This window comes from Homarus americanus, unplaced genomic scaffold (genome assembly GCF_018991925.1).
Source record: "Homarus americanus isolate GMGI-L3 unplaced genomic scaffold, GMGI_Hamer_2.0 scaffold25483, whole genome shotgun sequence".
Classification (NCBI taxonomy): domain Eukaryota; kingdom Metazoa; phylum Arthropoda; class Malacostraca; order Decapoda; family Nephropidae; genus Homarus; species Homarus americanus.
Genome location: NW_024726235.1, coordinates 7265045 through 7278488, shown reverse-complemented (window position 1 = coordinate 7278488; position 13444 = coordinate 7265045). Strand labels below are relative to the sequence as shown.

General features: G+C 39.1%; 1 protein-coding gene across 1 annotated transcript in view; it reads right to left on the bottom strand.

Moving 5' to 3' along the window:
* Window positions 1-404: 404 nt before the first annotated feature.
* The window catches only part of LOC121865497, a 30120-nt gene continuing 17080 nt past the window's right edge, over window positions 405-13444 (bottom strand). Inside the window, exon 8 of the mRNA XM_042365007.1 lies at window positions 405-2526. The gene's annotated coding sequence lies outside the window, so the exon portion shown is untranslated. The remainder of the gene's footprint in view (window positions 2527-13444) is intronic.

Here is a 13444-nt window from a genome sequence, read left to right as displayed (position 1 = left end):
TATAAAAAACACTAAAAATACAGTACATATTATCCTGACTACTGGGGTTCATTATAGATTTTTTCCTGTGAAAAAGCCATAATTTTGAGCAACATTCCTGTACTCACTTTGTACAGGTACTCACTAAAGGAGTAAAATTTTTATCTCTTTTGCAAACTACCGTATGTAATGTCTATACTCAGATTATTCGCTGTCTTACAAGGATTCCAGTAATACAAGTTATATTCTGCTAAGTCTAGTCTGTGACATTTTATAAGATAAAAACTTTAAGCCTGAAACTACCTTCACCCTGTTTTGGGAATGCTTCTTAGCCCAGAACCCCAAAAATTTTTGTCTGAATCTAACGAATTCCGTATCTTTGAGGGTTTACTGTAATAAAATGGAAGAAATATGAAAAAGTTCAGTCCAGTCTTTGTTCTTATTTATTATTAAACTGGGATTCCCAAATGGCAGGTCCATAACAGTTGATATTACATTACTGTTCAACCAAAAAACTGACCCAGTATGTGACCCTATCTACTCCTAAACCCATATAAACTAATAATGGTATTGAGGAGTCATCACATAGCTAGAAAGCAGTTACTGAAGGCATTATGCTAAATAGGGAAATAATCACTGTTACGAATTCTTTTTTCTTTTTTTCATTAACTATTATTATTCCTTTAGTTAACAAATATAAAGGATCTTGTGCTGAAAAACCCAAAAAGATCAATTCTGAAATTGCTTCACACTGCATAGAATGGGGCACTAAGTGCTCATCATATAATGTTACCAGAATATTTCAACATTTCCAAGCAGTAAATGACTGAGCACAACTAGCTAATGACTTATTGCACAACAGTAATAGTACTATAACTTGGGACTTACAAAAATGTATGCTACTGTGAATAATTTCTTGGTACTGTATATAAACAACAGAATAAAAACTGTATTATCAGTAGGACTGTTTTCAAGGGAAATCAGTGAGAAATAAGCTTGGATAGACAGAATATTAAGGGATAAAACTAAGTGTTTGAGCAGGACATTTTCAGTGGAATGACAAAATTGCTAAAAAAAGAAAAGAAAAAACATAAAATAACAAAAAAAGTGCCACATAATCATGGTAATGTTTGCCGATAGGAAGATGTAATGAACATAGTTCTGTATAAAAATTAAACTTGACTGTTATAGAGGAATGTCTTCAAGAGGATAGGCAGCTGATATGGACTTCTTGTGTGTGGCAAATTTTCAAATTTGACTTAAAAAATTAGATTACAGCACATAAGAAAATTTGATGACTAGGTAAGTTAGTATGAAATGGACGAGCACTAGAGTATAGTACAGTAGTGATATGGTCATATGATCTGGACACAAACAGTGAATAGACGTGGAAAAAACGACATTAAGAGCAAACTTCACTGACACAATTGGGAGAAAGTGCACTACTAAAGGTCTGGTATAAAGTGTCTCAAATCTAAAGTAGTGTCCCAAACTGAGTTTCCTTCATATACTATACAGTATAAACCTTTGTTACACACTACATTATACAGGTATATATACCATATTAGGTCTAGATCACAGCACTCATAACAGCTAGCTGTTGGGATTTTTTCACAAGCCTAAAAAGAATGATAGGCCAGTGAAGGCAGAAAAGACGGCAGTACATAAGAAATAATTATTGTAAGAGCGTCTTCGAGACTGTGTATGCCGGAGGGGGACATAAAAAAGTAAGTACATTCTTGACATCCTTTCGTGATTTCCATTCAAAGATACTTACAGGTAGTCCTCACTGTTCATTTATAACTTTTTTTTTAATTAAAGTGCTGTAATAGGAATATTTCTTTATAAATAGTAAAATCAAAATTCTTTAAGGGTTATTTTGTCCAACTTTTACAACAGTTATGACAGTTACTGTATGCCATCCTTAGTACAATAGTTCATTGTGCAATATCCAATTTGCAGACTGGTCATTCAATTTTATTGTCAAATAATATTCTACTAGACTAAACTGGAGACTGTATTACATTTTGTATTAAATTATTTGTAAAATGGCTAAAACCTTTTTTACAACTTAAAAAGTAAAGCAAAACATTACAAAGTATTACCACTAGGCTTCAGGTCATGTCATATGATGTGCGTCTGTAGAGTTTCGGGTCACGTCATATGACGTTTGATCTTTCGTGAACCTATTTGAATAAAAAGGGCAGGCCTGGCTAGATTATGTTACAAAGTAGGTATTTATCTTTCACTCATGCACACAGGAGAGATTACCAGTCTCTCCTTAGCTTTTGTGATGTAGGAATTTCGTCCTTGGACTTGACTCACTTCTCTGTGTTTCTATCCTAACCCTCAAGCACATGTCTAGTATCATGATCAATTACCAGAGCAGTAATAATTAATGCTAATAGTCTAAATAGTAATAACATAATAAAAAAGTGTCCTTTACCTCATACTGCCTACAAATTAGTGTTGGTTAAATCGTACTATAGCGTCACACACATGCCACTTCATGAAAGTTCTTGAATCTTCCTAGCCCGTGTTGCCAACCTGTGATAATGAGATGTATTTATTTCCTGTTTATATTATGTATGGTTACATTTTAAGACTAGAATTTCATTTTATATATTTTTTAAAAGTACAGTATTCCTGAATATATTTGCATGGGGGGGTGGGGGGAGAGATGCCGACCATAGTCCAAAGCCCAGGGGTAAAACAAATTCTTCCAAACAACAGTACAGAATTGGACGTTTTGTTTCAAACACAAGTGAGCCATGATTTGCCTTAGTGTACAGTACAATATTCAATTTTTATATTATGGACTCATAAGTGTTCAGTAAGTGAGTGCTGCACCATGAAGTACAGCAGCCAAGAAAAGCAACATGACACTGGAGCAAAGGCTGACAATCATTGCAGCATGACACGTTTGATATTTCATCGTAATACTTTATAATATATATATACAGCTCCTCCCCGACTTACGACCTACTCGACTTACGACCACCCGCCCTCACGACCTGCCTCAGTCGTACCAAAATTGTCAAATTACGTATTTTTGAGTCCCAACGTCAGTGATTGAGCTGTGTACTGACAACATTTTCGTTTGTAATTCACTTTAAAATGGCTGGCAAGCTTAAAAGTGAGAGTTTTGTGGTGCTGAGAAGAAAAAGAGACACCCATTATAGATTTTCTATGTATTATTTAAGCATTTTTGAATTACGACCTGGATTTGGGTCCCTAACCCCGTCGTAAGTCGGGGAGTGTATATATATATATATATATATATATATATATATATATATATATATATATATATATATATATATATATATATATATATATATATATATATATATATATATATATATATATATATATATACATATATATACACCTAGACCCCGACTTACGACGGGGTTAGGGACCCAAATCCAGGTCGTAAGTCCGACATGGTCGTAAGTCCGACATAGATAAAAAAAAAATTTTTTTAATAAAAAATCTACAATGAAATACAGTACAGTAAAAGTAATGAATAATGATGAATGGATACAGTACAGTGAAAGTAATAAATAATAAGGAATGGATACAGTGTGACTGAGCACTTAACCTTTAATGTAGTCAGCTGAATGCACATGGGGCCCCCATAATTTTCTAATTATACATGGAGACTACATTAACTGGAAACGTTTCGGTATAGAAAATGCGTGTGTCATTTAAAAAAAAAAAAAATTTTTTTTTTTATCTATATCTGAGACGGTCGTAAGTCCACGTAGTCGTAAGTCGGGGTCTAGGTGTATATATATATATATATATATATATATATATATATATATATATATATATATATATATATATATATATATATATATATATATATATATATATATATATATACAGTGGGGTATGCTATAACGAACGTAATTGGTTCCAGAACCTCGTTCGTTATAGCATTCGTTCGTTATAGGATTAATCCGTTCCAGGCCCCCAAATACAACCACCTAACACTGAAAAAATTCTGTGGAAAATGTAAAAAATACAGTACTTTATCTTACCTTAGTGTTATTCAGCATGCAGGTACCCCTAAACACTGGCACATCACTATCACTTCCACTGGGAGTCTTGGCTTTAAGGTCCTCAAACAATTGTCTGGCCTTCTCACAAATTATAGCTTCACTAATGTTACCACCTGCCATTTCTTTCTCCTTTATCCACACTAAGAGTAAATTTTCCATCTCTTCAATCACATTACACTTTGCTTTGCTAAGTCTAAAGATTCCCTTTGCCACTTGCACAGTTTTTAACTCCCCTTTATTCTTCAAAATCGTACATATAGTCGATTTAGCCATCCCATATTCATCACTAAGTTTCGCAATGCTTCTTCCATTCTCACGTTTCTTTATAATTTCTCTCTTAGTTTCAAGGGTTATTAGCTTTCTCACTCGCTTTGGACGACTCATTGTTACAATTGTATACTTGTACAGGTAGTTCTGCTATAACGCGATAATTGTGTTCTTGTAAAATATCGTGTTATAGAAAATCGCGTAATAGAAATAACAGGGCTTATGGAGAAAATAGGGTTAGGTGCAGATTACTCGAAATCGAAAAAATTTAGTAGTTAGCCTAACACAAAGGATAGCACAGTCTAAATAAATGTTACATTCATATCTAATAATGAAATCATACAGTAAATGTAACACTTTACTTGATGGGGGAGAAGGGTGATTTTGAGGTTGATTAAATCGAGCTTCTCTTCAAGTGTTATATCCTTTCTTTTACGATCATCACCGGGAATTCTATCACCAGAACGCTTCTTGTTGATATTCTTCTTTACTATATTCACAGTTAATACTGTACCACAAAATTGGAGAAATAGTAAGCAAAAATCGCGTTATAGCAAACAAGCGTTCGCGTTATACAAATATCGTTCCTAATTCATAAATCGCGTTAGAGCAAATTCGCGTTATCAAAACACGCGTTATAGCAGAACTCACTGTATAACAAAATAGTTATACAAATAACGCGAATTTCCACATCAAAAGACGAAATTTCAACAATAACAGTGGTGCACTGGCTACACAATGAGACAAAGATGGCGTCTGACGCTCTTGTTGTGGGTCGCGGTACAACAATATTCATGCGCCAGGCGAAATAGTCCCGTATTCATCCGCGTTCGTTGTAGGAGTTACGTTCGTTATAGGAATATTCGTAGTAGGATCCGTTCATTATAGCATACCCCACTGTGTGTGTGTATATATATATATATATATATATATATATATATATATATATATATATATATATATATATATATATATATATATATATATATATATATATATATATATATATACATATACACACATATATATATATACACAGTTGTACCCCACTTAACGCGGTCAATTGAACCCAGAGGGTCCCGCGTTAAGTGAAATCCGCGTTAAGTGAACAACAGAACATATGGGATTAATTCCAATAGAAACCGGCCCGACCCCCAAACTCCACTTTTTGAAGGCACATACCTATGTTGTAGTAAAAATAACATCTTAATTTTATGATGGTACATGCACACAATTAATACTTAAGAGAAATAGAGAAATACAGTCGCCAAGTTAATGTCCATTCAAATAATGGACTCAACTCCCTCCCACTCTCACACTACACTGCCGGCTCTTCCCTCTCGGAGAAATTTTTGGGGGAAAACCACTAAATTTTAATAAATAATACCTCAAACTAAAGTTAGGATAATACAATTGACATTGCTGGATTCCTTGTAAGACCAGGAATATTTTGAATATAAATGTCATATATTTTGCACAAAAGATAACATAGTTACCTAGAGAAAATTTTTTATCTAAAAATTGTATGTTTAATGCAAAATATATGATGTTTATATTCAAAATGATCACCAAATTATAAGAATTCCAGCAATGAAAATTATATTCTGACCGGGTAATTTGTATGAATTTTATGAGCTAAAACAAATATCTTCAGTTAATAAAAAAAAAAATAATCTTCACGACACTATCTGTCAATCAAAGTACCCCACCTTGCCTCCCCCCCTCTTCCAACCGCCCGGTCAGTCCCAACCCTCCCCCCCACCCACCACCAATCCTCCCTTCCAGAGTTTTTGACATTTAGTATTAAATAATACCTCAGATTAAAGTTAGGATAATATAATTGACATTGCTGGATTCCTTGTAAGACCAGGAATATTTTGAATATAAATGTCATATATTTTGCACAAAAGATAACATAGTTAATTTCAGAAAAATTTTTATCTAAAATTTGTATGTCTAATGCAAAATATATTATGTTTATATTCAAAATGATCATCAAATTATAAGAATTCCAGCAATGTAAATTATATTCAGACCGGGTAAGTTGTATGAATTTTATGAGCTAAAACAAATATCTTCAGTTAATAATAAAAAAAAAAAAATTCTTCACGGGGTAACAGATGGTCGGTCGGTCCCTCCCTCCCCCCCACCCCCCACCAACCGTCCCAAGGAGATGTGTGGGATAACCACTAAATTTTAATAAATAATACCTCAAACTAAAGTTAGGATAATATAATTGACATTGCTGGATTCCTTGTAAGACCAGGAATATTTTGAATATAAATGTCATATATTTTGCACAAAAGATAACATAGTTACCTAGAGAATTTTTATCTAAAAATTGGCCATGTTTAATGCAAAATATATGATGTTTATATTCAAAATCACAAGAATATAAGAATTCCAGCAATGTAAATTATATTCTGACCGGGCAATTTGTATGAATTTTATGAGCTAAAACAGGCAGTCAGGCAGGGTGGGGCAAATCTAAAAATAGCATCTCGAGCCGGACACTCACCGCGTATATGTGGAAAAAATCCGTGTTAAGTGAAAGTTCAGCTCTGGCGAGGCACCGCGTATATGATAAAACGCGTTAAGTGAAACCGCGTTAGGCGGGGTAATACTGTATATATATATATACAAAAAATAAATGTTAAATGAATTATTTATGGTGCATTAGGGTACTGGTCACTTGAGACACAAAGACGGGCTATAAATAGCCTTCTTCATCTCCCCTCCATCTCACCCTGAGCCAGAGGGAAGAGTCATGGTAAATAACATTTGTTTGCTTATTTTCCATTTACTTGAAATAGATTTACCGAATTATTTGTTTACAGTTGGTCCTCATATTACGCGGTTAATGTAACCCGGAGGGTCCCGCGGAAAGTGAGGAACGCGTAAAGTGAACAACATAACATATGGGATTAATTGAAATGGAGTCCAGGCCGATCCCCAAACTCCACTTTTTGACGACACACAACTATGTTGTAGTAAAAATTTTATCTTAACTTTATGATGGTATGAAAAAACAAGTAATATAGAAGAGGTTAGGTTAGGAAAGATAAAGGTTAACATAGGAAAAATAAAGGTTAGGTTAAAAAACTAAAAATTTTGTGTAACACTTACGGTAGTAGAAGAGATAGGTCGGCATACGGGGATGGAGGCTGGTTCCGAGGCAGAGGGCAGATTACTGGCCCTCAGGTGAATCACCATTACTAGGTGAATCATCATCACTGTCACTTACAGTTGTCAGGGCTTCCCTGACAAATCCCTCAAAGTCAACTTCACTGTCACTATCACTGGCTTGGGCTGGCTGTGGTGGGTTGCGGGTGAAGAAATCTGTTATGCTTTGCTGACGGCTGGCGTTGATGTTGTCGTGATACACCTTGATGTACGGCTCCATAGCCTGCACCAGCCGGTTATGGAAGACTTCATAGCGGTCATCGTCATTGTCGCGGGAAAGGAAGGACTTCATCTTCTCTGCACACTCCATGGCACCCTTAATATCACTATGACTTAAATTGTGTTCTTCGGAGACTGACGCACCTTCTTCCTCCTCTTCACTGACGTGTTCTTCTTCCATCATCTCGTCGGCAGTCACTTCAGGATTTCTGATCACCTCCAGGATGTCGTCGTTGGTGGTCTCGGAGAAGCCTGGAACTGTAACAGTCTGCGCAGCTTCTCTGGCAAGGTCCACTGCTACTGCAACATTCTGAACCTCACCAGTCACAGATTGACTCCTCCTCTCACCTGGTATTCCATGCAACACATGTCTCCATGCGTGACGAATTGTAGCAATAGACAGCTGATCCCATGACTCCACCAAGATGTCCACAGCTTTCTTGATGTTAAATACTTCCAGAATTGTTTGAAGAGTATTTTTTGCTGTTCTAACTGTTGTTCCTCATCTTCGTCGCTCTTGCTATCGGTGGTGGTGTCACTCAGGTTACGCAACTCTTCCCTGGTGTTGGTGTAGTCGTTCAGGAGCTGGAATTTTTTTGTTGAGAATGCAGCTTTCACATTGCAAATCAACTCCTGGTCCATGGGCTGTAATATAGACGTAGTGTTGGGAGGAAGGAAGACCACTTTTACGTTGGGGTGACGATCTAACAGTAGGGGCGAGTGTCCTGGTGCGTTGTCCAGCAGCAACAAAATATTAAATGGGACATTCTGTTGCTCACAGAATTTCTTTACATCGGGAACAAAACAGTCATCAAACCAGGAGAGGGACAGTGTAGAGAACATCCATGCCTTACGTGCTGTCAGCCAGTGGACATTTAGCTTGGTCATGTCCATGGTTTTGTAGGCGTGCGGCTTGCGTGCTGTGTGGATCACCGATAACTTGAGCTTACAGGTACCGGAGGCATTGGTGGCAAACAGGACGGTGATGCGTTCCTTCTGCATTTTCCGGCCCCGAATCCTGCTGGCATTCTTCACAATGTAGGACTTGGAAGGTAGTTTTCTCCAGAAAAGACCAGATTCGTCCATGTTAAACACCTGGTCGTCACTGTACTGTCCTTCCTCCATAATCTCACGTAAAAACGGAGGAAATTCCCGAGCCGCAGCACGATCAGCACTCGCTTCTTCACCACCAATGTTTATATTGGTGATCTTGTTCCGGATCTTAAACCTCTGTAACCACCCAGAGGAAGCATTAAAGGGTTTGGGCTCTGTAATTCCCATCTTTCGTGCCACTGCCATGTACAGTTCACGTGCGTAGTCCTTCACAGAGCGCGTGTCGACCGCCATGTTCCGTCGCGCCTGACGCACCAAGTACCTCACAAGTAATTTTTCTGTCTTGAGAAGCACCTGGTTGTGAAAATACTTGATCATAGAAGCACCTGTAGACTTTGTGATCTTCATGTGCTCCTTTATCTTGGCTGAATCCTTCTTTATAGTCCGGATCGTAGATTCGTTCACGCCATGCTGGCGCGCCAAATCAACCTGCCTTGTTCCTTTCTCCAACTCTTGGATGATGGTATACTTCACCTCGTAGCTTAAGGAACGTCGTGTCTTCTTTGGTTTAGTGCCGCTGGGTCCAGGTAAGGAAAGGTTTTTCTCTGGGGGTGGTGGTCCGGCGGAAGCCATTTTACGGAACAATGGATGCGCGTTAACACGGAGTGGCCTTGAGGGATGAAACTGTCGCGGCTAGGTCAAGCGTCGTCTTTCCTCCCTCCCTCCCTCCCCCGGGTGGACACGTCATAATACTTTAAGCCAATTACAGCTAGCAGCAGAGGAGGGTAGGGATGCATGGCCAATCACAGGTCTTGTACGTCATATGACGTCAGTGATAACGCAACAAAGACACACTGCGCAACCTTACCGCGCCGCTTGCCCAAGCGGAGGGAGGAGGAGGGAGAGGCAGGCAGGCGGGCGGGCGCGTGGCGCGTGGGGAAAATCTAAAAATAGCGTCGCGCCGGACACTCTCCGCGTAATGGCGTTCGCGACCGCGGAATGTAAGAATGTTAGGTTCTGGCAAGGCACCGCGTTAACGGTGAAACGCGGAATGCGGGACCGCGTAATATGAGGACCAACTGTATATATATATATATATATATATATATATATATATATATATATATATATATATATATATATATATATATATATATATATATATATATATATATATATATATATATATATATATATATATATGCCCCTGCTGACTGCTGCCCAGAAGAAGAGGATCACTTTTGCGAAGAAGTACAGTGTCTGGTCCCTTCAGGATTGGAGGAACGTCCTGTGGAGTGATGAAGCCACGTTTACAGTGAGTGGTTGTGGTCACGATAGGGTGTACCGCCGGCCAGACTCTGACCCGCTTGACCCCAGGTACACCGTCAAGACGGTCAAGCATCCTGATTCAGTGTTGGTATGGGGTTGTTTCACTTATTACGGTGTTGGTGAGTTGGTTGTGCTTGAAAAAAACATTAAAGTTAACCAGGGTGTGTACCTCGAGCTTCTCTGTGACGTTCTGCCTGACTCGTTTGAGAAAACACGCACCGACGTGTTCATGCAGGACGGTGCTCCCTGCCACACAGCCAAGTGGGTTACTCAGTGGTTGGAGGATTGCCAGGTTTCATATTTTAAGGACTGGCCTGGCAATTCCCCCGACATCAACCCTATTGAGAACCTTTGGGGGCTCATGAAACGTCGCCTACGTGACCTCGACAGCTCGTCCGTCCCCAAGCTTACCACAGCAATTAAGCAACTGTGGGCCAATTTCACCCCACAGCACCTGCAAAACCTTGCAGACAGTGTTCCACAACGACTGAAAGAGGTGCTGGGAAACACAACAAAATACAGTGGGGTATGCTATAACGAACGGATCCTACTACGAATATTCCTATAACGAACGGTTTTACCTATAAAATTGAGAATGCTATAACGAACGCAACTCCTACAACGAACACGGATGAATACCGGACTATTTCGCCTGGCGCATGAATATTGTTGTACCGCGACCCACAACAAGAGCGTCAGGCGCCATCTTTGTCTCATTTTGTAGCCAGTGCACCACTGTTATTGTTGAAATTTCGTCTTTTGATGTGGAAATTCGCGTTATTTGTATAACTAGTTTGTTATACAAGTATACAATTGTAACAATGAGTCGTCCAAAGCGAGTGAGAAAGCTAATAACCCTTGAAACTAAGAAAGAAATTATAAAGAAACGTGAGAATGGAAGAAGCATTGCGAAACTTAGTGATGAATATGGGATGGCTAAATCGACTATATGTACGATTTTGAAGAATAAAGAGGAGTTAAAAACTGTGCAAGTGGCTAAGGGAATCTTTAGACTTAGCAAAGCAAGGTGTAATGTGATTGAAGAGATGGAAAATTTACTCTTAGTGTGGATAAAGGAGAAAGAAATGGCAGGTGGTAACATTAGTGAAGCTATAATTTGTGAGAAGACTAAACAATTGTTTGAGGACCTTAAAGCCAAGACTCCCAGTGGAAGTGATAGTGATGTGCCAGTGTTTAGGGGTACCTGCATGCTGAATAACACTAAGGTAAGATAAAGTACCGTATTTTTTACATTTTCCACAGAATTTTTTCAGTGTTAAGCGGTTTTATTTGGGGGCCTGGAACGGATTAATCCTATAACGAACGAGGTTCTGGAACCAATTACGTTCGTTATAGCATACCCCACTGTACTAAGAGGGGTGGGTGAGCGTTATTTTCATTTTTTATTGCCTTACCATGATATTTTACTCCACGGTGTATATATATATATATATATATATATATATATATATATATATATATATATATATATATATATATATATATATATATATATATATATATATATATATATATATATATATATATATATATACAGTAGTACCCCGATTTACGCGGTCAATTGAACCCACAGGGTACCGCGTTAAGTGAAATCCGCGTAAATGGAACAACAGAACATATGGGATTAATTCCAATAGAGACTGGCCCGACCCCCAAACTCCACTTTTTGACGACACACAACTATGTTGTAGTAAAAATTTTATCTTAACTTTATGATGGTATGCACAAACAAGTAATATAGAAGAGGTTAGGTTAGGAAAAATAAAGGTTAAGTTAGGAAAAATAAAGGTAAGTTAGGAAAAATAAAGGTTAGGTTCGGAAAACTAAAAGTTAGGTGTAAAACTTACGTTAGAAGAAGAGATGGGTCGGCATACGGGGATGGAGGCTGGTTCCGAGGCAGAGGGCAGATTACCGGCCCTCAGGTGAATCACCATTACTAGGTGCATCACCATCACTATCAGTTACAGTTGTCAGGGCTTCCCTGACAAATCCCTCAAAGTCACCTTCACTGTCACTATCACTGGCTGTGGTGGGTTGCAGGCGAAGAACTCGGTAATGCTTTTTTGACAGCTAGTGTTGATGTTGTCTTGATACACCTTGATGTAGGCTCCATAGCCTGCACCAGCCGGGTATGGAAGACTTCATAGCGGTCATCGTCACTGTCGTTGGAAAGGAAGAGCTTCAATTTTTCTGCACACTCGATGGCACCCTTAATATGACTATGCGTTAACTTGTGTTCTTCGGAGATTGAACCACCATCTTCCTCTTCGCTGACGTGATCATCTTCCAACATCTTGTCGGCAGTCATTTCAGGATCTCTGATCACCTCCAGGATGTCTTCGTTGGTGGTCTCGGAGAAGCCTTCAGCTGTAATACTGTGTGCAGCTTCTCTGGCAAGGTCCACTGCTACTGCAACAGTCTGAACCTCACCAGTCACAGGTTGACTCCTCCTCTCACCTGGTATGCCATGCAACACATGCCTCCATGCGTGACGAATCGTAGCAATAGACAGCTGATCCCATGCTTCCACCAAGAAATCTACAGCTTGTTTGACGTTAAATTTCTTCCAAAACTGTTTGACGAGAACTTCTTGAGTCACCACCTCTTGTTCCTTGTCCTCGTCGCTTTTACTCTCGCTGTCGGTGTCACCCAGCTTACGCAACTCATCCTTGGTGTTGGTAGAGTCGTTCAGGAGCTTGAATTTCTTTGCCGAGTATGCAACTTTAACATTGCAGATTAACTCCTGGTCCATGGGCTGGATTAATGACGTAGTGTTGGGAGGAAGGAAGACCACTTTTACGTTGGGGTGACGATCCATAAGTAGGGGCGAGTGTCCTGGTGCGTTGTCAAGGAGCAACAAAATGTTGAATGGAACATTCTGTTGCTCGCAGAATTTCTTGATGTCTGGAACGAAACAGTCGTCAAACCAGGAGAGGGACAGAGCAGAGAACATCCACGCCTTATGTGCGGCTAGCCAGTGGACATTAAGCTTGTTCATGTCCATATTCTTGTAGGCGTGTGGCTTGCGGGCTGTGTGAATCACTGATAACTTTGGTTTACAGGTACCGGAGGCAGTGGTGGTAAAGAGGACGGTGATGCGCTCCTTCTGCAACTTTCGACCCCGAACCTTGCTGGCAGACTGGACAACGAAGGTCTTGGTAGGCAGCTTTTTCCAAAAAAGGCAGGATTCGTCCATGTTGAACACCTGGTCGTCAGTGAACTGCCCTTCCTCCATAACCTCACGTAAGAACAGAGGAAAATCTCTAGCCGCCACACGGTCAGCACTCGCTTCTTCACCACCAATGTTGATGTTGGTGATTTTG